The sequence below is a fragment of the Dermacentor albipictus genome, chromosome 9, assembly GCF_038994185.2.
Source record: "Dermacentor albipictus isolate Rhodes 1998 colony chromosome 9, USDA_Dalb.pri_finalv2, whole genome shotgun sequence".
Classification (NCBI taxonomy): Eukaryota; Metazoa; Arthropoda; class Arachnida; order Ixodida; family Ixodidae; genus Dermacentor; species Dermacentor albipictus.
Window position 1 is genome coordinate 19615378 of NC_091829.1, and position 22092 is coordinate 19637469.

Here is a 22092-nt window from a genome sequence, read left to right on the forward strand (position 1 = left end):
GCAAGACAGCTTCGCAGTCTCGCTCGTACCATCACGTTAAGTTACTGGCATACACCACAGAACTCTAAGTGTCGTTTATACAGCCTCGACCCATCACTGAAACTTAAATTACCAGCAAACATTTCACGACGTGACGCAACACTACTGTGTCGGCTGTGGGTAGGAGTAGCATTCACCAACTCCCACATGCAGCTGTCGTATATCGGAATGGCGGACTCACCAACGTGCTCGAAGTGCAAGTGTGGAGACCATCAGTCGTCTTCTGTGCAACTGTTCTCGCTTTGATAAGCAACGTCAGACTCTCCAGGGTGCCTTGAATAGACTGGATGACAGGTCACTTACAGAAGCAAAGATCTTGGGAGCCTGGCCTCGCAGTTCATTAGCCCAGAAAGCAGTTCGAGCGCTTCTTCACTATCTGAAGGCAACAGACTTCAGTGCCCGACTATAGACACCTAACTTAGTGCACGTGAAAGTGCGGTATATAGACTCATGTTTTCTCTCGCTCTCTCTTTCAGTCCCCATTCCTCTGCCCACCTGTACGGTAGCAAACCGGACTCAGTCTGGTCAACCTCCTTGTCTTTCATCTATCTATCTATCTATCTATCTATCTATCTATCTATCTATCTATCTATCTATCTATCTATCTATCTATCTATCTATCTATCTATCTATCTATCTATCTATCTATCTATCTCTCTCTCTCTCTCTCTCTCTCTCTCTCAATGGCGTAGTGTGCTTGGTTTCCGGTAGGTTTTATTCGTCCCGCACTTGTTCGCGTGCTTTTTCGCCTACCAGTCCGTGCACGTTTTCTCCCGATATGCTACGTGTAACCACGTTAGTTCATTGAAATGTAAAGAATTGAAAGCTAAAGGTTCCCGTGACGTGACCACGCATTGGGCTGACGTATACTTTCAGGTTGCGCTTCGCCCTGTGCAAATCGGCGGGCGCAAATCTCACCGATCGCCCACACTTTCAGCAGTGCGCGCGTCTCGTCGTCGGTCCAGTGCGTTTTTCGCTTCCCGTTCCCCTCTGACGAAGCCGCAGAGTTGGCTTCCGTGGTTGGCAACGTTTAGACAACTGTTGATTGATTGATTGATTGATTGATTGATTGATTGATTGATTGATTGATTGATTGATTGATTGATTGATTGATTGATTGATTGATTGATTGATTGAGTGAGTGAGTGAGTGAGTGAGTGAGTGAGTGAGTGAGTGAGTGAGTGAGTGAGTGAGTGAGTGAGTGAGTGAGTGAGGTTGGTAGATAGGCTTTAGCGAGGCACCACTTTGATAAACAATGTGCAGAAATGAAAAAAAAACACGAGCGTTTGTAAACATCGCTCACAAGAGATGCTAGCGTCCGTTCGGAAACTCGGAACAAGAATTTACACAGACATCAGTGCGCCTGCGACGCATCATGGGTCGTGTATATATATAAGTCACATTGGCCAATAACTTTTCCAGTGTCGCCGCAGAGTCACCGGCCGTATATCATAACGATCATAAAGCGATAGTCACCGACCAAGTAATACATCCAAAAAAGCAAACAAAGGAAGGCTAAAAAAAGCATTGCGTATGGAATCTAATCAAACAACAAAAATCATGAAAAGACAAAATTCATTGTAGTATCTCTTATTTTCAATCAACATTCTTATTATCAACATATTTATCATCATATATACAGCTCCTCCGGTCATCCACCTTTAGAGAGTGGAATGGCTGCGAATTTTTATACGCACTTATGTGATTGTATAATGCTATGTGATTGTGTTATTTTGCACGACATTGATGAAACGTCGGAAACAATCAAAAGTACGCAGGTTGTAAAATGATACAAGGTGCATTAAACTTCCCATTTGAAACCAACCACAGGTGGCATGGTATCTTCACTGTTTGTTAAACATACGTTGTTTTCTTTTTTTTCTTTCGACTTCTTGTACAGTACAATAAACATTCCCTTTTACGAAGTGAACCAGTACCAAATTATAGGCACTACAAGTTCTACTTCAAAATTTAGTTTATGCGCTATTAATAAGGCGCTTTTGTCGCCTCTCCATTTCTGTTTGTATCTTTTGGGGACTGTCAGCTTTCACTTCTATTACCACGTAATGTTTAAGCAGGAAATTGACCCCCTCATTTTTTAGGTTGTGTTTTAACTGTCAATTAGGCTTCTCTTCATGCGATTATCTAACCGAAATGAGGTCGTAAAAAATGCCGCGAAATCCGATATATTGGCGCCTATGGTTCGACCGCGATATTAGCCCGTACACACCAACACCGCAGTTACTTAGTAGTCATTTTTGAAGGAAATTAAAGGCAGTTCAGTTTCACCTATCAGTACCCCCCTCAACGTGGTTCCCGAAGCATTCCCAATAATTCGAGACTTCACTACAGACATGTGGCCGAGACTGCAGTAGACTACACTGACGCTGACGGAACCGATGACTACACATACGTGTGTTCGCAACGCCAACATACCTGTATTGTTGTTCATTGTCCGCAGTTCCACTTGCAGCGTAACCATCAATGTGCCAGATTAATAGCGGAGATGTTCTTTGCGACAGAACAGACAGACCAGAAATGCGTAGCCAGTCGTCAAAACCCGTTAGGAACACGACAAAAACCATGTGCCAGGGTCACACTTGCTTGGAGACGACGCCAATCGCATCTCAATACTACCTCAACACTTTTTTTCTTTGCATTTTTAGTTTGAAACGCACACGAAGTCATAATGATCTTCTCAAATTTCAACGCGTATGCGTATTTTGCTGTCGTCTGCACACGCGTGCAGACGCAGACGACGTTGTGTCGTCTGCAAGCGCACCCGAAGACAAGCGACAATTCACCAAGCGCGCATATCACGGATCTCCGGGTCCACTTTGCATAATACCATTTCCCCGAAACGCTGACGCGAGTTTATCATTCACCTCTCCTCTCATTTCCCCAGCACAGCTTTTCCGATCTCTTTTCTATCTATTGCTCTCGTTTTCATTTTGCACATTTGTAGAAACGTTGGCGACGGACTGCAATGGAGCGCGCGTCAGTGGAACCGTATTAACCCCGCCATGTACAAACGCCTTTCCTGTGCATTACCTATACGACGCGGGAGACAAATTGCTCCGGGCTTTTCTTTTCTCCCTTAAATATATTGTGCATGTGCTAACAGCGTAGGCACGTAAGTCCCAAAGACAGAAAAATGAAATCCACGGAACATGAAACCGAGTACGACAGGCACGCCTGTGATGGGAAGCCGAAGCGAAGTATCGTTTATTTTCTTCAAGAACAAGAAGAAGAAAAGAAAGATACGAGAAGAAAAGCACGGTGGGTCGAGGAATAGGTACATATCACTTAGGCATTCCATGCACTGTTATTGCCGACAACAGTGTCCCAATAAATGGCGGAGAAAAAGCGTCACCGACACAACTGCGAGGTACCAAATCGGCCTGCGATCCTCTCCCTTAAGGTGGGAGGAATGTTCTAATTCGCGAACACCGCGTTTGTGTGGATGGCTGCACTTCGCCCTCACTCTGAAGGATTTCCGAATTTCATTTTCTGTCTTTCTTATTCCGCCCTTGTCGCATCGACTTCTAAGTGGACTTACCCTACAAAGTGCGCACGCGTTCCGCACGACCAAGACGACAACGAAAGCGTACAGTCCCAATTCGATTTCTCTAATTCGATTCGATGCCAGTACCGACTCTCCGCCAGAGAAGAACGGACCAACTCGAGTATATATGTGCAACGCCAGATTCGACGGCAAATGCACGCCGAAAAAGCACTTTGTTCCTGCGTCCCTATATCTCCTTCCCTCCCCCTTTCCCCTCCTTTTCAGTCCTCCTCGCATGCCATGTCACGTGACATAATTCGATACCGGCAGCGCGCGAGGTCGACACGTGCGAAGCATATGCACATACGCGGTTGATTAATTCGTCCGCGCGGAGCCTTTGAAACGGCACAGGACGACATACGGGCTGTACTTCGCCCCCACCGTTTTTCTGTCGGGGTGACTGACTTTCCAGCTTCGGTTCTTGGCTTTGTCAATTCGATTAGTAAGTGGCTTCGGCCAGGAACCCGGGCCGTAATGGTGTTCCAACAAGCACTAAATCCTACGCAAGAAATAACCTAACCCATATGGTGTATACCGTTTCCTTAAGAGATGGTCGTAGCAAAATCAGTTCTGCTGAAGCCAGCAAGGTGGTGGCGCATGAGAGGGAGGGGGAGGTCTTTTTCGTTATTTTTTCTTTCAGGAGACGGTGGCACGGATCATATAGGAAACGTGGCGATTGACGATGTCTTATATTTCGGGTTTAAAAGGACGAACTGCGGTGGGCAGGTGAGGCAGTATCTATAGAGAGGTTAACCAGTGGTTCATTACACTAGAATAAAAGAGGCAGTGGATGAGATTACGAAATTCGCAAGCACGGAATGGGCTCCGTTGATGCGGATAGACGTAATTAAGTGGAGATCGCTAGGAGATGTCTTCGTCCATCTGTGGACTTGATTCTCCCGGCTGTATAAAAAACAAATGCTGAATGTATGAAGGCCGTCTAGCCCACGTAAAGCTATTTTCCTACAACATTCCAGCAACACGCAGCCCGTCCACAGCAGGTGAACAACACGGACTCGTGCTTATACACGAGAGCGATTTTCGCGACACAGTCGAAGCAGTGCATTAAAAAAAAAATAGACACTTTTACGAAGACCCAAATAGCATTCACTCGAAGTACGCTTTCTTACAAAATGCAAATGTAGCATAGGCAAGACAAAACAAAGAATTTCGATTTGCACTACGGCTTTGTCCTAATCCAACTTTAACCGCAAATGTCAGAAAAGTTAAATCTTAAGAGTTAATCTAACACTAAAGAAAAATATTATATCGAGCTCAATTGATACATTAATCGCCTAGAAGTATATCATTTTTTGTATTATAATACTGTTGTTATAATTATTTGTTGCGTAGAAAATTACCGCCGAAGGTGCCGCTGCTGCATGCACCGCAATTTGAACCGCTCGCGTCAGGACGGACGAGTTTATGCACGTAAAATCCAAGTGAGGTTCCTCTATGCTGCTCTCTATGAATCGGCCAGCGCTGACGTCACGTGACGTCACCATAGCCCACCACAGGCGGTGCCGCTCACGTTTTCCATATTCAGCACTTTCTCGCTTGCAAAAGCTGTGTTCTCGCCACCAACAACGAATTCGTTATTTCAGAAGCCTAACCTTTCAATCTAGCTCGACTTAATAGTTTCCTTTAATGTTCCTTTTGAAGTCTGCCTTATTCATAAAATTCATGAAGGCGATTTGTAGTAACGAAGGTGCTTATAGTAGAGGCACGGTTAATGTTTTCCGTAGATAATCCTTACTTGCAGCGTTAGAAAAGTGTTAACTTAATGATCTCTCCGAGCGGTCGGTGACTGGTTGCTCGATATATAACGTCATACAACAAAACAGGACCGCTATGTGACGACGAGGCTGTGAAAAGATCCGCGTAAACTTTGACCAGCTGTGATTTTTAACGCGCACACAGAACGATGCGCACGAGTTTTCTTGGGCAATCCACCACTGTTGCAATCCGGCCGCAGCGACCGCGGTTCGAACCCGCGTCCTGTATAGTGCCTGCAACCATAACACCACTGGTTTCAGCCGCCATCGACTGAAGCAAACCGGCTGTACAGGCGAAAAGTCGAAAGAATAGCGCGTATTTCGTAACCACATTACAGAGAGCTAACACTGAATGATGTTCATCACGTACATTGCTTTAAAGTGAACATTATTCGCCGTCGGAATCGCTCAGCAGAGTGGCGCAGTTGCATTTTATGCCGCAAGCCAGAAACACTAACACATATATTCCTAGACTGTTTAGATTCAATTTTTCATTGGGACGTCCTCCAGAGAACGCTGAGAAAAGATTTGCCCCTGACACCATATGGAATTAACTTCCTTGCGGTTAACAATGACGGGGGTGTGCCCTATGACATGTTCATGGTATTAAGCATGCATAGCATGTGGAAAACAAGAATGGCTGTCAGACATGCAGATCCTATTGTAAGATCGGTAAGAGAAAACTTCATTGAAAGCATTGCCTATATCCGAGATGTGTACCAGTCCCAGGACGAACAGCCAGCATGGTATTCTGTACTTAATGACCTAGTGTTATTAAAACATTTTTAGCAATGTCGCGTCAACAAGCTACTGGTTGGCGCTTTTAACATTTTTGTGTTGGTTTCTCTGTTTTGTGTTGTCACACTGGAAATAAAGAAAACTAAATAGCAGAGTGGCGCAGTGGAAGCGTGCTGGGCCCATAACCCAGAGGTCCGTGGATCGAAACCACGCTCTGCTAAATTTTTTTTTTCTACTAAAATTTGGACGTTTTGTTTCTTTCGTTTTATCAATGCATGTGGAACATGCCGTCACTCACGTTATGTGATTTAAAAAAAAAAGAAACTTAGTAACACGTTACTTCTACAGCCCTGCCACGTGTCTTCCCTGCAGTGAACCTGCGACTCCCAAGAAACTTCCGGTTACAAGTACTAATAGACTAATATACTGAAGAAAAAGAAACGCGTGTTTCCAAATTAGCACAACGTACGAGACACCTCCTTGGATAACTTTTTTCTTTTTTTAGACGAAATTATTACGTGTCATGCCACAAGCACAAATTTATTATAAGTTTTCTAATAATATAGGACTAAATTCACTCGTGAATTTCTCATTAGCCGCAAAGGAAGACTGCTGAAAATATGCAGGCTTCTATTTTTGCAGCGCTACCGCGATTCTCTTTTGCCGCGAATCAAGAAGACAGTGCTGCCGTTACTCTCCGACTCTTGACTCTGTGACGCCCGAAAGAAGGCGCGAAAAAAAAGAAGGACGTGTATCTACATCTTGCAGCAAGTAGAAGGTTCTTGTGAGAGCTCTATAACACGCAACCGCAAAGTCTTTTTAAAGCAATCGCATTCCTTACGTCCCTGCACAAGGGATCCTCATGATTTGTCCCGGCCATTCACAGGGAATCCGTACACATTCTCACGTCTTCGTCCCCGCGTATACTAAGTGATCACGAGGTGATCACGAGGCAACCGCGGGACGCAAGGGACGATTCCCTTCTCATAGGAGTCGTCGGATTTTTGCCACTTTGCAGCAGCTTATTTTCCTCGAGGACACATCGTGGCGCCACCTGGTGGAATCTCCCTCTGACTGAGAAGGAAACATCAGATGATAGCGGCCGCGAAAGTGTTCGGTACCTCCGTTGATTCAGCCACGGTTAATTCAGAGTTTTTGCACGTTTCAAGCGTTGTGTGTCGGGACGTGCTGGCTGCAAAACGAGCAAGCGAACGAGCGAACCGCCTGCGGCATGGCCGCGTCGTTCACTCTCATCGTATAGCGCGCGTACGCGGCGATATGGACTGTACGAGCGTGAAGATGCCACTATAGCTTAAAAGGTGAGATACCACGAAATTAATCTTGCAAACTGCAACTTCAAATGCTCTCACGTCTCGTAAAGGTTTACGTTTAGTGTGGCGCAAGCGAATGCGCGCACTTGTCTCTTGCTTTTCCGCGGACGGTTCGCGGCCGAGAAGCACCATTTCGATTCGCGTTGACTGCGCCGTGCATGATTCACAGCATCGCTCTAGTTTTTGAGCGTGTAATTCTCAGCTTCACCAGCCATCCATCTCGCCTGCCGCTTCGTTTCGAGCCTACGCGTGAAAACTCGCCACCGGGTTCGACAGAGTGCGTCCTGCACTGGGGCACCGAGAAGTAAGACCATGCTTAAGAGTGGCCCACTAAATTGCTGCCTGGTGAACAAAACGCGTCATAGAAAATCCTACGAGCAAGGCTTCAATCGCCCAGACAGCGAGCTGCGTCGAACGGGGCAGAGGCGCCAACGCGACTCACGTGACGCTCCTTTCTACGTCATAGCGATAGCAGCGCCGATCCCTCCAGTGGCGGCCCTCGAGGCCAATAGTATGAGGAAACTCCAGTGGAGTATCTGCATACACTCGATTTCAGTTGGTTCACACCCAAATTTAACTTGGCACACACCCAGTTTTCAAGCTGGCCCACCCCCATATTTAAGTTCGCCCATTTCCAACTTTCACATGGCCCAACTTTCACATGGCCCAACTTTCACGTGGCTTCCCCGTGCAAAATTTATACAGCCCTATGTATCCCAATGGAAATTCTCGGTGGTAAATTTTATTGTTTCATTTGGTTTAGATTGTTCCGTATCGCCTATAAAGCTTCCGATCGTCTACGTTTACACTATCATAACGATTAAATTTATTAAATTCGTAAATTACGCATTTTTCTGCAGATACAAGGCATTACACTTCTCGCATGACGGGTTGGTATACTCACCAAAGAATGCTTACGCATTACGAATGTACCGTATTTTCCGGTGTATAAGACGCACCCTTGTATAAGACGCACTCGCCATATATGAAAGCTCTCATTGAAAAAGTTGGTATATAAGACGCACCCGTGTATAAGACGCACCCCAATTTACCCACTTAGGCTAGTCAGGGTTAATTAAACACGCTTGATCGACCATCGCGAAATGAACCATGGGTGGACTCATCTGATCGCATAAAAGCTCCGTAGAGCTAAATAAAGTTATCCTACCCACCTACCTACCTGTGAGAAGTTCTTGGTTTATGGTTTATGGGGTTTAACGTCCCAAAGCGACTCAGGCTATGAGAGACGCCGTAGTGAAAAGCCCCGGAATTTTAGACCACCTGAGGTTCTTTAACGGGCACTGACATCGCACAGTACACGGGCCTCAAGAATTTCTCCTTCAAAGAAATTCTAGCCGCCGCGGCCGGGATTGAACCCGCGTCGTTTGGGTCAGCAGTCGAGCACCATAACCACTGAGCCACCGCGGCGGCCTGTGAGAAGATCTTAAGCAACGCTAAGTGATCGCAAAAGGCAACACTCACGCCATACCCGCCCACGTTTTAGCAAAAAAGAAAGAAAAATACGACGAAAGAACTCTCCCATATGTCCATAACAACATTTTATTTTTAATTAAAACCATCGAAGTCTTCATCTTCGGATGCGCTCTCAAAAAGCTCGCCCATTTCTGGAGGCAACGCGGCTGAAGCATTCTCTTCATACTCAGAACCGCTGGTCTGATTGTCGTCGTGCTCGGTTGGCGATGAAGCTAGCAGGCCAGCCTTCCGGAACCCTGCAGTTATGGTTGCCACTCTAACAGCACTCCAGGCCTCATGGACCCACTTCGCAACTTCGCTGTAAGAAGCGCGCCTCATGCGTCCAGTTGCGGTGTAGCTGTGCTCGCCTTCCGTCATCCACGCCTCCCAAATACGTCGCAAAATAGCTTTAAAGCTGCGGTTGACGGAAATATCCAAAGGCTGTAGAACCTTCGTCAAACCACCGGGTATTATTGTAGGGGTACAGTTCTTCGCCTTGATTTGCCTCAGTGTCAAGTCAGTAATGTGCGCCCGCATGCTATCCATAACCAGAAGGCCTTTCCGGGAGTGAAAAAATCCATCCGGGCGCTTCGAAAAGCACTTTTCGAGCCAAACTCCCATCATTTGCTCATCCATCCAGCCCTTCTGGTTAGTTGTGACAATAACACCAGGCGGAAAGCTTTCTTTTGGCATCGTTTTCCTTTTAAAAATTATCATCGGCGGCAGCTTTGTTCCGTCAGCACAGCATGCAAGTACGACAGTGAAGTGAGACTTTTCGTGCCCAGTTGTTCGTACTGTGACAGTCTTATCACCTTTCTGAGCGACACTTTTTGTCATAGGGATGTCAAATGTTAGAGGCACTTCGTCCATGTTTACGATGTGGCTGTCGATGATGTTATTCTTTTCGACTTCCTTCTTCACAAATTCATGGAACTTCTCCACTTTCTCTCCGAAATCGTCTGGTAGTTGTTGATACATTGTCGTTCGCGCTCTTATTGACAAGGCTTTGCGTGCATAAATCTATAGCACCATGACGGCCCACCAACAAAATCAGCGGCACCGATTTCACTCGCCAAAGTGCGTGCTTTCAAACGCAACTGCATGGTTGACAGAGCCCTACCTTGAGCCCGTTGTTCAAGAGCCCACTTGAGGAGCCGGTATTCAAGTTCAGGCCACCGCGCCTTCTTCCCGCGGTCAGCCTTCTTTCCGCTCTTCATCGCCTGCAGTTTGGCGGACGACTGTCGCCACGTGCGAATCATCTTCTCGGTGACGTCGAAATGGCGGCCTGCAGCCCGATTTCCGTTTCCGGTAGCATGCTCGACCGCAGATAATTTGAACTTTGCGGTGTAGCTCTTGCGCAACTTCGGTGGCATACTGTAGTAAGACCGAGCACGACAGGTGTAGGTAGTGGAAAACACACGCCGAAGTCACCAACACAGACGTAATACGTACACGGTTGCGAAGTTGCAAAGAATGACTAAAAAAGAACGCCGGCTTGGCTTGTCTTGACAATGTCGAGAAGCGCGACTGTCGCCATCTTTGGGAATTTCACATTACTTTTGCTTGCGCCTCCGAAACGACCACGTGTTTGCGATTCTGGAAGTCGTCATCCCCACCGTTTCATGATAAAGTTCACCTAAAAAAAGTTGCGCACGGCGGTCCCCGTATTGAAGTATTAACCGTGCTACTACCCCATCATTGGTAGTGATATTTTTTCGGTGAAAAAATCTTGAGCATGAACCTGAGTAATTTCTGAACCCGCAAAAAAAAAAACGAAAAATTCGCATATAAGACGCACCCTTGTATAGGACGCACCAGCAAGATTTTTGGAAAAAAACCGCGTCTTATACACCGGAAAATACGGTAGTAACAGCAATACAACATCCATCCATAAAACCGCAGTGCACTTGCCGTTCACCTCAGAAAGAGAGCAGAGTCAGCTGCAATCCGCTCACAGCTTAATGACTTTGATCCGATAACGTAAATACTAGGCTAACTGGAAAATATAAAAGCCCATTGTTTCAAGCTGCAATAATATCTATGGCTGAACACTGAAATCAGAATAATTCATAAGATTTGCCAGGACGTTAAGGTTTCATCCTAAGACCAGTGATCCAAACTGATCTGTGCGGAGAAAAACCGTCTTAAACAGGCAGAACCACTTCACGTCATAGAAATATTCAAATGTACCATTCGACTGGGACAGCGTGCTATACTTTTATTATTAAGTTGTTATCGTGGAGCCATCACTCAGGAATCATTGCCGCTTCCCCAGATGGTATCGGCTGTTGGCGACATGAAGGGATTCACCGTCAATTTTCTTTTTCCTAGCGCAAGCAAAAACACATTGACGACAGAGAAGCATGCAAGGACATCCGTCGTCTTCCTCATTACTAGCGCTATAAAGATTACCTGAAGCTTGAATGAGAACCACGTAGCCCGACTATATACGTTCTGTTACCGTTAACGAAGCTTACTTTTACTGCGATAGCAATTACCCTCCACGCCCCTTATTTTGCCGTCGCCGTCGCCGTTATGCTCCGTATAAAGTCCAGGAAGTATAATACCGTCGCTGCGCGCCGTATGTGCGAGTGAAAGCACGCGAGGGGAGCCGACGATCACGGCTCAATCTGGCCCACGCGAGGGTGGAAAACGAAGAGCAAACTGCGAAGACCGCAAGAGGGACGGAGTGAGGGGAGGGAGGAGGGTAAGCGTTGAGCTCCGGCAGCAGCCACGCACTTTGGCCGGCGTTGCCCGGTCACTCGCGCCGTATATATCTTGAAAGCGATCTGCAGACGACTCATTCCAATTAGCTGGAAGTAGCACTTTGTCCGTCTTCTTTCCGCAGTCAGTGTCTTTGTGCGCTTGACCTGCCTTAGGGAAAATTATGTGATCTCGTCGCTGCTTGCGTTGAGACGACAGACAGCTACAAGGTCCCTTCGCTCGCTACTGCTGCCGAGCCTGCTCACGCCAACGTTTTGACATCGAGCGTCCGCGGTCATCGAGGGTGATGTGTTCATGTTTCCCTGTGCGTGCTGACACCCCACTTTATAATTCAGTTAGTAAGCGAATATTTCCAAGTTTATACGGCCGATAAAACTACTATTAAAAATTAAATTATGGGGTTTTACGTGCCAAAACCACTTTCTAATTATGAGGCACGCCGTAGTGGAGGACTCCGGAAATTTTGACCACCTGGGGTTCTTTAACGTGCACCTAAATCTAAGTACTGTTACGACTTTGCACCGCTGCACCACGATTACGACTTTGTGGTCTCGTAGCGCTCGTCACCCGTTTTGTGACAGAGCGTTGGTAGCGAAGACTCCGAGCCTGGCGTCGATGAGAATAACAAAAGGGACTTTATACACTATATACAGGTCATTATACAGGACATGAACGGGTCGGCACTGGGGCCGAGATCTCACAGCAAACGCGACTGTTCCCGCACGGCGACGTCCGGCGAAAACGCGTGATGCGGGAGACACATGGTGCGATTTTCCGTGCGATCGGTCGTACGACCATTCGCATCGGCTGCCGCACTCAACGGTTTCCCAACAGAATCCGCCGCATGCGGCGTCGGATCGCACGCCGCGCATGCGACCGACCGGCTGAATATTGTCGTGCGACTGCCGCGTCGGTCGGACGGCCGCAGCCAATGACAGCGCCGGTAGCGCGAACGTCACGGCCACGTCGTAGACCCGACGGGACGGAGCCGGCAGCGAGCGCCTCGCCGCTCCGATCATGTCTGTTTTTTTTCTCCCTGGTCGAAACGAAGGCTTCTTTTGCCGCTGACGGCGGCACATAAGTAAGCTGCAATTTGTTTCTGACACTAAATAACTTATAGAATAAAGTGGCCACAAAAGAGTGCATGTTATAAAACGTCGTGCGATATAGTAAACGGACGCCGTCAGCGCAGATGCGCCAGCAATCGTCTATACGAAGCGGCTCGCCTGACTGGCGTGTTTACTCATCGCTACTAACGGCACCGAGAAAACTAACCGTATTTTCACTTAAGAAAAACATAAATGTTCAGGCATTGATTGTGCTGATGAATTTAGGCGCTTAATTACGAGCTGCGGACGCATCGGCATGGGCCCTCGGCCTCGGATAGACGGCCGGCGAGCTAGGCCTACACGGTCTCCCAGCGATCGCAAGCTCGCCTGGCATGCTCATTCGCTTCTGTCGGCGCCAATGAAATCAAATGTGCTGCAATATAAGCGTAGGATAACTGTGTACACGTTGTGCCGACTAACATAGACGCTTCGTTTTACGAGCTGCAAGCGATCGGCGATCGTGTCACAAGCACCACCAGTGTCGGATTCGATGGCCGAGCGAGCTGTGCCTGCCGGCTCCACATAGCCATCGGCGGCTGTCAAAGGAGCCGTTACTGCTAACGCGGCCTTGTGGAAACACGTCTACAGTGCTTCCATAGGCGTGTTTATATTGTCATCGTTTGTTGCAAACAAGAAAGCTGTGCAAATACGTTTGCTTTCACTTTCTGTTCGAAGTTATGCAGCATTCCGAACTTCCACGCAGGGGAGCCGGTTCTGGGCGGAGCTAGCCGCCGCTCGGTCACTCGTACCATGTGTCCCGAATCGCCGCATGCGGCAAGTCGCACACGACGCGCCGTACGACTGATCGCACGGAAAATCGCACCATGTGTCTCCCGCATGAGACACATCTCACCCCAGTCGAGAGCGGCACTGTCTCCCGGTGGGTCGGCGGATCCGGTTTTCGAGGCAGCCGGCTCGCGGCTTTATACTCCCCGAGAACCATTGTCACTCAAACGGCCCAATACAAAGTCAGCACTCGGCGGTCGTCCGAGAGGTCCAACCCGTGACCGCGCTGGCGACCCGGTTCAAAGTTCGCGTTCGCGGTGACCCCCAGGAAAATGGAGGTGCGGCGCCGGGCTGTCTGGCACTTGCTGACACGTCTGAACAAGTTGCCCGCCGAGGCTCTCCCGCAGGACACCTCTGCCTGACGGCTCAGCATCTTGACTTTTCAAGGGAGAATTTGGGCGCTCGCAGGATAAATTCTGCATCTTGCCGATTCGGAATCCGGGCTTGTGGTAATGGCACAACAGTACACGGATGTTTTCGCATTTCGCCCCCATCGAAATGCGGCCGCCGTGGCCGGGATTCGATCCCGCGACATTGTGCTCAGCAGCCTAACACCATAGCCACTGAGCAATCACGGCGGGTGATAAAACTACTATCCTTACTTCATATAGCTGTCTAGTAATTTCGCCGAATGCTTCGCGTTTCGGGTGAAACTGCGACTTTTTGTTCGTCAATAGTCACCGAAGGGCGCCAGGACTCACCTTCTCTTGCCTCCGTCTAGGCGACCGCCTCTGCACGGAGGTCTGCTGGCGCAAGGCACAAGACCCTGGCCAAAAAAAGAAAAAGAAAAATCATAAGACACATATGCCACAAATCTAATAATTTCATATCTGTTCATATGAAGACGTCTTTCGTACGTGTTCGTTATTAGAGGTTATAGGATATGTGGCATCTGTCACACGAGGCTTTCTTTTTTCATAGGAGCGGAATGTTTCTGTCGCTTTGAGACACAACGTACCCTACTTTGAGGAACGCTGGAAGCCTTCCAGAGTCGCATTAAATAGAAACAACAGAGAGTTCCAGCACGTTCGGTATTGCGGTTACGCAGTGGTGTTCGTGTCTTCCCAGGTTAGTGGACGCTGAAAGAAAGACGACGCTTCGTGTAACCACAATAATTTGTAGACACGTTATCGTATTCAATGAGTGCTCTTGTCGGAAAAGAGAACATTTAGGTTACTGTAGAAAATTTTCACCAGCGGAGAAGTAGAACATACTTGATCATCGCAATAATAGCCCCGTGTTCATCTGGTAGAGCTCTGCACCAGCAGGAAGCCCCACCAAACCGGCCACTCACGTTTACGCCTCCGGTTACGCGGTATAGTTCACAAACGGTAAGAAGTAGGCTTACCAACCACAACTCGCTTATAAACAGCAATAAATGAGTAGCAGCTGTGAGCACACAAACTCAGTGCGCACAGATACTCCACACGAACTTGAAAACAAAATAAAAACACGCTATTCTACAACCACGAGTGATGACACGACATGTCACGCTGCCCAGCTCGGTTCACTGAATTTACTGGAGCGCTACAATGTGTATCGGTTATATGCCCTACTATTAAACTTACAATCTCACATCTTACAAGACTGTCGTTATTTTCAAGCTAGTGTATCACTTCTTGAAAAATAAAGCCACTTGAAAGATGCAAAAGGGTGAAAGGGCAACTCCGGCGGCGATATTTCGATAGCAACGGATGTCAATGAAGTTCGCTGGGCACACTTCCGTCGTGTCCTCAAAAAAAAGTAGGTTCGAGAGTTGCGCAGATTATTTACAACTGAACTTTCTTGATTCCCTCGAACCACCTTGCCTGCTCCTCGGCTACCAGGCATATCATGCTGTAACGCAAAGGGTGTTATGACGTATTATGATGTAACACGCGCGTAATGCTGGGAATTAATTGCAAACGACGACGTCGAGAAGCCGGCCATAGTGAGCTAGCTTGTGCTTGGGGTGAGAAGGTCTTGTCGCGAGAAGTTACGTTCTGTGCGGACGGGCCCGTGATGGGTGGCAAGTTGTGATGCGCTGTTGGCACTAACCACACCAACAACAATTTGTTTTTATTGTTGTTGTTTAAAGGGCTACAGGCATGACTGACATTTCCGACTTGAGATCTTGCGTTAAACGCAAGGCTCATAGCGTACTAATCCCATGTGTATACGGCCTGCCTTGTTCGAACCATGACATTTCCACAGCGACAACACGCTATCGAATCTGAAAACACAGCTTTCGCACAAATCAAATCCGTCACGTCCCCCCCCCTCCCCCCTCGCCCCGTGAAGAATAAGGCAAATCCTCGACACAAGCGACGCGTCCCATGATTGGCTCGGGGCGCTACGCATAGCATGCTGGAAAAGAGCGCCTGAAAGATACGCCATCGTCTTTCTGTATTCGTACATGGCAACGTCGGCTCGCTCACCGATCCGAAATCCATCTTTTCTGGTATGACACTCGCGTCTGCTTGAATGGAGGAGACACGGGCAAAAGCCTCCGCGTATGTTTATGCCGGTTTTCCTCCCGGCTTTGTTTCTACAGCCTCAGCAGCCTTTCAGGCAACGAGCACAGCATCAATTCATCTGAAGACCAAAAACTCTCATTGAAAAGGTGAATGTCTTCGGAGTGGCGCCTATTTGGCCACATGTAAGCGCGAGCAGTAGGTCTAAAAGAATGCAGCGCTGAGCAAAACTCGAAGCGACTTAAGGCGTGGCCTCCGAGATTAAAGAGAGCGCACCGTCCCATTTCGGAGGCCATGGTTAGGGTCAATACAGTTTCATAACAAATATCACCATAGACAGCTGTGGCGCTAGTGTCTGCGGGATTTGCAGATACGGTGACTTCCACAGCACGGGAATGCTGGGTGCAGTGTACACGAATCTGCCCCTAGGATCGTTATGCGATTACACGGGACATGAATAGACAGTTTCACCTGTTACACCGATTATTTCCATGGTACCTGATAGGTGGCGTATGCAGTAACTCTAGTACCTGACCAGTCACAGCGCCAAGGCTTCCTCTAGCAGTTTCTTTTTGCAGGTAAATTTGCAGTTAGACCAACGAATCAATATTCCACTAGGAATGTTGCACTACCCTATTCAACATTGAATGGCTACGATAAATACACATAGAATTGCACTCATGTAGCCTAATAACACACGCTTTTGATTTACGGTCGTCTGCGTCACAATGCAGAAAGCCGACGACATGTTCGTCACGCACGTTCGTAATATCGCGGAGAAGCATGCAAAGAATGACGGCGTACGCCGGCATCTCCGATTAGCTGAAACCAGCCGCGGCTTCCGGCACGGCGGCTTCCGCACTAGTGCACGGAATTAGCGACGCTAGAGGGCGTATAGAAAGCTTTCTTTTTACTGCTTTCCCTTTCTTTATTTGTTAGATGACACAACAACAATATACTTTAGGAATCTGAACAAACCGTTATGTAATAATGTAAAGGGGCTTTCTAGGGCCAACACTCCGGCTTGCCTAAAAGCCTCGCTGGGCGCACTTCTCCCAGACGCGCGCCGACGCCAGCGCCACATGGCGGCGGCTTTCGGCGTCGCGGCGCCAAAGCCCACAAAGCCGAGCCCGGAAACATACATGCACGCTTTGCTGTGACAAGACGAGAGCGGCGGCTGCGACTAAAGGAAGCGCTTTCTTCTTTCTTTTTTTTTTCTTTTTTCTTTACAGGCGCGGGCTTTGGCTCGGGATGGCAGGGCACGTCCATTTATGAAGTTTTGCAGGAGGAGACGCGCCGCTGCGGTGACAGTCGTTTGACGCACGCTCTTCGGGCAGTTGCATCGCAGGCGCGAGAAAAAAGCGTTTTATCCCGCATCATTGACCCCGTTTGCCAAAACGCTCGCAAAATATTTCTGAAAGCGGAGCCACTTTCAGCGAAGAGACTTGCGCGTTGCAGTGCGTGGTTTTCTTCCACGTCGCGTCTTTCCTTCCTTTCTTTTTCCCGGCGAGGGTGCAGCGCATTGCTGCTCGGTTTGCGGCTATTTGTGGGACGACCTCGCGTTTATGCTCTCGCAAAATCTCGACGCCCCGCAGAAGCGATATATCAGAGGGTGCTCGCATCGCGAATACGGCGAGAGAAGCGGTTGATAAACGACGCGTGGCCGAAGCTCCCTGTAAGACTCGTCTTCTCTTTTTTTTTTTATTTGTTTACTTATACAAATAAAAACAATAGCGTATGCGTACGAGAACGCTTACGCGAATAGGTTTTCGAATGATAAACGAAGCGCCGAGGTCTACATCGTTTGGCTCTGTATTGTATGGTGTCACGGAAGGAAATAAAAGAAACCTCCATATGCCTTTCGTGCGGTGCTTACACTTAGGCGTGAAATGCTTGCTCTGACGTCAAGGACGCTGTTTCCATTTCCGCTTAGAAATGAACGCCAGGCTCAGAATCAAGACCTCGAGGGCTCAATTCTTGGCTCTATACCAGTGCACGGAACAGAGCATCTTTCGCTTTTATCGACTGTATAACGGCGACGGATAGCGTTTGGCGATGACATACGAGATTCTATGACACTTTGGCTGTAATCGGGATGACTACATACCATGGCTTTTATGCGGCGTGACATTGGGCGTAATAACACTACGTGCGTATATGTGACGTGATAACACAGTTCTGTCTGATTTGCATTGAAAAAGGAGAAGAAAAAAACAGAATTTGTGTTCCGCTGTGCTTCAAGATGCGTTCAACATTAACGCTAACCAACAAGCCCGACTCGCCACTTTATTGTAAAAGTGGGACACCATTCGCAGCTTCCAAAGCTCGGATTCGGATTAATGCATGCGCAAGCTTTTCAACGTTCATCATCATCAGCAGCATCAGCAGCAGCAGCAGCAGCAGCCTGGTTACGCCTACTGCAGGGCAAAGGCCTCTCCCATACTTCTCTAACTATCCCGGTCATGTACTAATTGTGGCCATGTCGTCCCTGCAAACTTCTTAATCTCATCCGCCCACCTAACTTTCTGCCGCCCCCTGCTACGCTTCCCTTCCCTTGGGATCCAGTCCGTAACCCTTAATGACCATCGGTTATCTTCCCTCCTCATTACATGTCCTGCCCATGCCCATTTCTTTTTCTTGATTTAATTCATCTAAGATGTCATTAACTCGCGTTTGTTCCCTCACCCAATCTGCTCTTTTCTTATCCCTTAACGTTACACCTATCATTCTTCTTTCCATATAGCTCGTTGCGTCGTCCCCAATTTAAGTAGAACCCTTTTCGTAAGCCTCCAGGTTTCTGCCCCGTAGGTGAGTACTGGTAAGACTACATACCATGGCTTTTATACGGCGCAATATTGGGGCGTAATAACACCACATGCGTATATGTGACGTAAAAACACGGCTCTGTCTGATTTGCATTGAAAAAGGAAAAAAAAATAGAATGTGCGTTCCGCTGCGCTTCAAGATGCGTTCAACATTAACGCTAACCGACAAGCCCGACTCGCCACTTTACTGTAAAAGTGGGACACCATACGCAGCTTCCAAAGCTCGGATTCGGATTAATGCGCAAGCTATTCAACGTTCAAATGTCCGGTAACTATGGGGGAAGGCGATGACGTAAGCGCGCGATATCCACCAAAGCATACCGGACACCGGCGTGGTGAGAGGCAGCGAGAAAAAAGCGAGATGTTCCACGCGTGACGTCAGGATTTCTTAACGTCAGGTTCCTTAGTACGCCACACAGTCATTTACTGGTAAACACTTCACATGGACACAAACAGGTGCTGATAGCAAGATCCACGACGTCGCGCGATGCTAACGTGAGAACACGCGGCATCGGCCACCCATCTTGCTTCCGTTTTTCTTAGCTCACAGGTTAACGACACCGTAATCGGCGCGAGGAATATAAAAAATGGCTGTGGCTTAGCTAAGGTTACGCCCAGGATGCGAAGCATACTAGCCTTTATTTTAACGCGACAGCGTTAAGGAGCTCGTGTCGCAGAAAAGCCGGTGTCGTCGGTGTCGGTGTCTGCGGCGTTGCACTTCATGAATAAATCGTTGTCGCGCCGAACGCTGCGTTGCTCGACGCTCACCGCGTCCGATGCGGGGGGCGACGCCGCGAGCGACGGCGCGAGTTGGAGCCCCGTTTCTCCTCTGTCGTGACGTCACGGTGTCACGTGGTATTGAAGGCGACACCGCCGCGCCTAAGGAGCTGGGTTGAGCTCTAGTAATATGCTTCGCATAAAAACAACCGACTCCTTAGGCATCCCCATCCCAGACACACGCCAGAGAGAAAGCTGGAGTGATCCGCTAGACGCAAGCCATAGATTTCCGAACGATGCCATCCAACGCCGCATTGAGAACAGACGCGGCATACCAGCGTGTCAGTTATGTGGCAAATACCCCGACGCACACCATATTTACTCGGAATGCCCCAGGGCATTCTCTTCTTCACACTTCAAGAATTCGCTAGAAAGTGCCTCCATCCCCTACACGTGGAAGAGCTGGACCACTCCACCTCAAGGGCAGCGTACCACACTATGGTCACTGCTGTTAACCCACTTCAAACACATTACCAGATCCCACGAAATGGACTCAACACCAGGACATGTGACTCAGTCCAAGTGGTCGCTGTTGGAGTCCCTCTAAGAGTCATTGAGAAATAAAGTTCATGTCCTACTCTCTCTGTCCATATTCGTTTTGCGCCCCTTTTAGTGGCGCCAATCTCAGAGTCCTCGTTAATCCAGCCCACGGCTTGGCCACGTCCCTGCGGCAGCTTCACCGCCATTTCATCAGCAATCCACCTAATGCACAAACTGCACTCCTAAAGTTCATCGCGCCGAACAATTCTCGCATTCGGCGCAAAAGCCGACGTCGGTCGCACACGAGAGGGCGCTGCAGGCAGCCGTTTTCTTTGTTAAGTGTGCAACACTTCATCGGGGACCTCGCACGCGCCTTACAACGCGCGTCGCACTGTCCGAAGGCATCGCCAGTCCGACGCTGGCGCGGCGGGCGGTCTGAACACAATACAACCGCCGAGACCGTAAACTAAGGTCGTTACGCGGCCCACGCAAGGGTTGAACGACTCATCCATATCGCCGAGGAAGAAGAAGCCACGGTTTCCAGCCGTCTGTCTTCCGCGTTATTCATTCTCCGATGCCATAGCGAAGAACGCGATGTGCGCGTGCTATCTTTACTACAGCAGTTAAAACTGCGACACGTCGTTCAGCCGGGCGCACTGGAAGGGAACTTCGCGGCATTGTGCAACGCTATAGTTATTACGGCCGCCGCGTTTCTTCCTGGACTCGGAAGCATCAAAACGAGTCGTTCTTATTTTTACGGCTCGGACGGCGCTCCAGTGAGACTGGACTTGGCACGCGGCAAAGCCGCGGGCATTCTCGAATAAGCATGGGAAATACGGTTGCGCCGACTTGCGTCTTTTTTGAGTTCGCGGATAAATAAATGGCCCGTCCGGCGAGCTATATAATGTGTGCGAAGTAACGGCCCCCAGTATCGATCACGTGCCGAGAACTTATCGCGCACCCACTTTCGTGGACAGAGGACGCTATAACTGTCGTTAATGCGAATCTCTCGAGTGTACAATGGGTGCACGATACGAGTGAGATTTCCAGCCCCGGACGACGCAACGCCGCCGAGGACATTGGGGGGGACGTTCCGTTCTCCTGGCTGCTTTCCCAGTGATCATATCGCGTACATTTTCGCAGGCTCACCGACCGGAGAGATAAGTTCGGAACACCACCGGCGAGTGGACATTGAGGGTTCAGTACGTTATTGAACTTTGTTGTTGTTGTCGTCTGTTCAGTCGTCTGTTTCACCGTCTGCGAGCCTCTTTGTCTCTTTTACGTCTGCTGTTTCACTGTCGATCTGCTTGCGCTGCAGGTTGGTCCGCCTGCTCGTATCATCTTCATGGAACACTGCTTGTCCGAGCCAAACTGATACGCAACTGAGCAAGAAACACACAGGACCGATGCGAAACTTAACTTTATAGTTCCATTGAAGACGCAAGCAGTCTTTCGTAATTACGATGTCGCGTTTGCTTTTACGCGCGAGCGAGCGCGATAACTTTATTTGGAATCCGGCAATTGGGAGGCCCAGGCCTGGGGCCGCCTAGATGGCCCACTGGGAGCTGCTGCTCCCCTACGGCCTCCATGACTCGCAGGACGGCCCAAAGTTGGTGTTGGAGTTCTGAGCTGAGCACCGCGGCCGATTACCGCGCCCGTAGACTTTTCGGGGAGACTGCGATTTTATCTTGATATATTTTACATCCCCGCAACATGTGTTGAAGGGTGGCTCTAGCAGACTTGCATAGTTTGCACATATCGCTCTCGTGTATATCGAGGTAGAAAGTTTTTAGTTGTACGGGACTCGTATAAGTTTCTGTTTGTAGTCGCCTGCTAGTAACGGACTCGGCTCTGTTCAGTTTAGTGTGAGGCGGTGGTAATACTCGCCTCCGATTTTGATAGAATTTGGTAATATCGCAAGATCTTGTTAATCTGTCTTTTTTCTCTCCAGATCTCCTCCTCCGCGTTCTCCTGACCGACGGAAGTCACTCTTTGCTCAGCTCGGCGAGTAAAACCT

The 22092-nt window shown here is 48.6% G+C and overlaps 1 protein-coding gene and 1 non-coding gene across 2 annotated transcripts in view; one reads left to right on the plus strand and one right to left on the minus strand.

Moving 5' to 3' along the window:
• LOC139049761 (latrophilin Cirl-like) overlaps positions 1–22092 on the minus strand; it is a 1359947-nt gene that overhangs the window by 1211733 nt on the left and 126122 nt on the right. Inside the window, exon 2 of the mRNA XM_070525564.1 lies at positions 14242–14306. The gene's annotated coding sequence lies outside the window, so the exon portion shown is untranslated. The remainder of the gene's footprint in view (positions 1–14241; positions 14307–22092) is intronic.
• On the plus strand, positions 6266–6337 carry TRNAM-CAU (transfer RNA methionine (anticodon CAU)). The gene has a single exon. It is a non-coding gene; the product is annotated as a tRNA-Met (tRNA).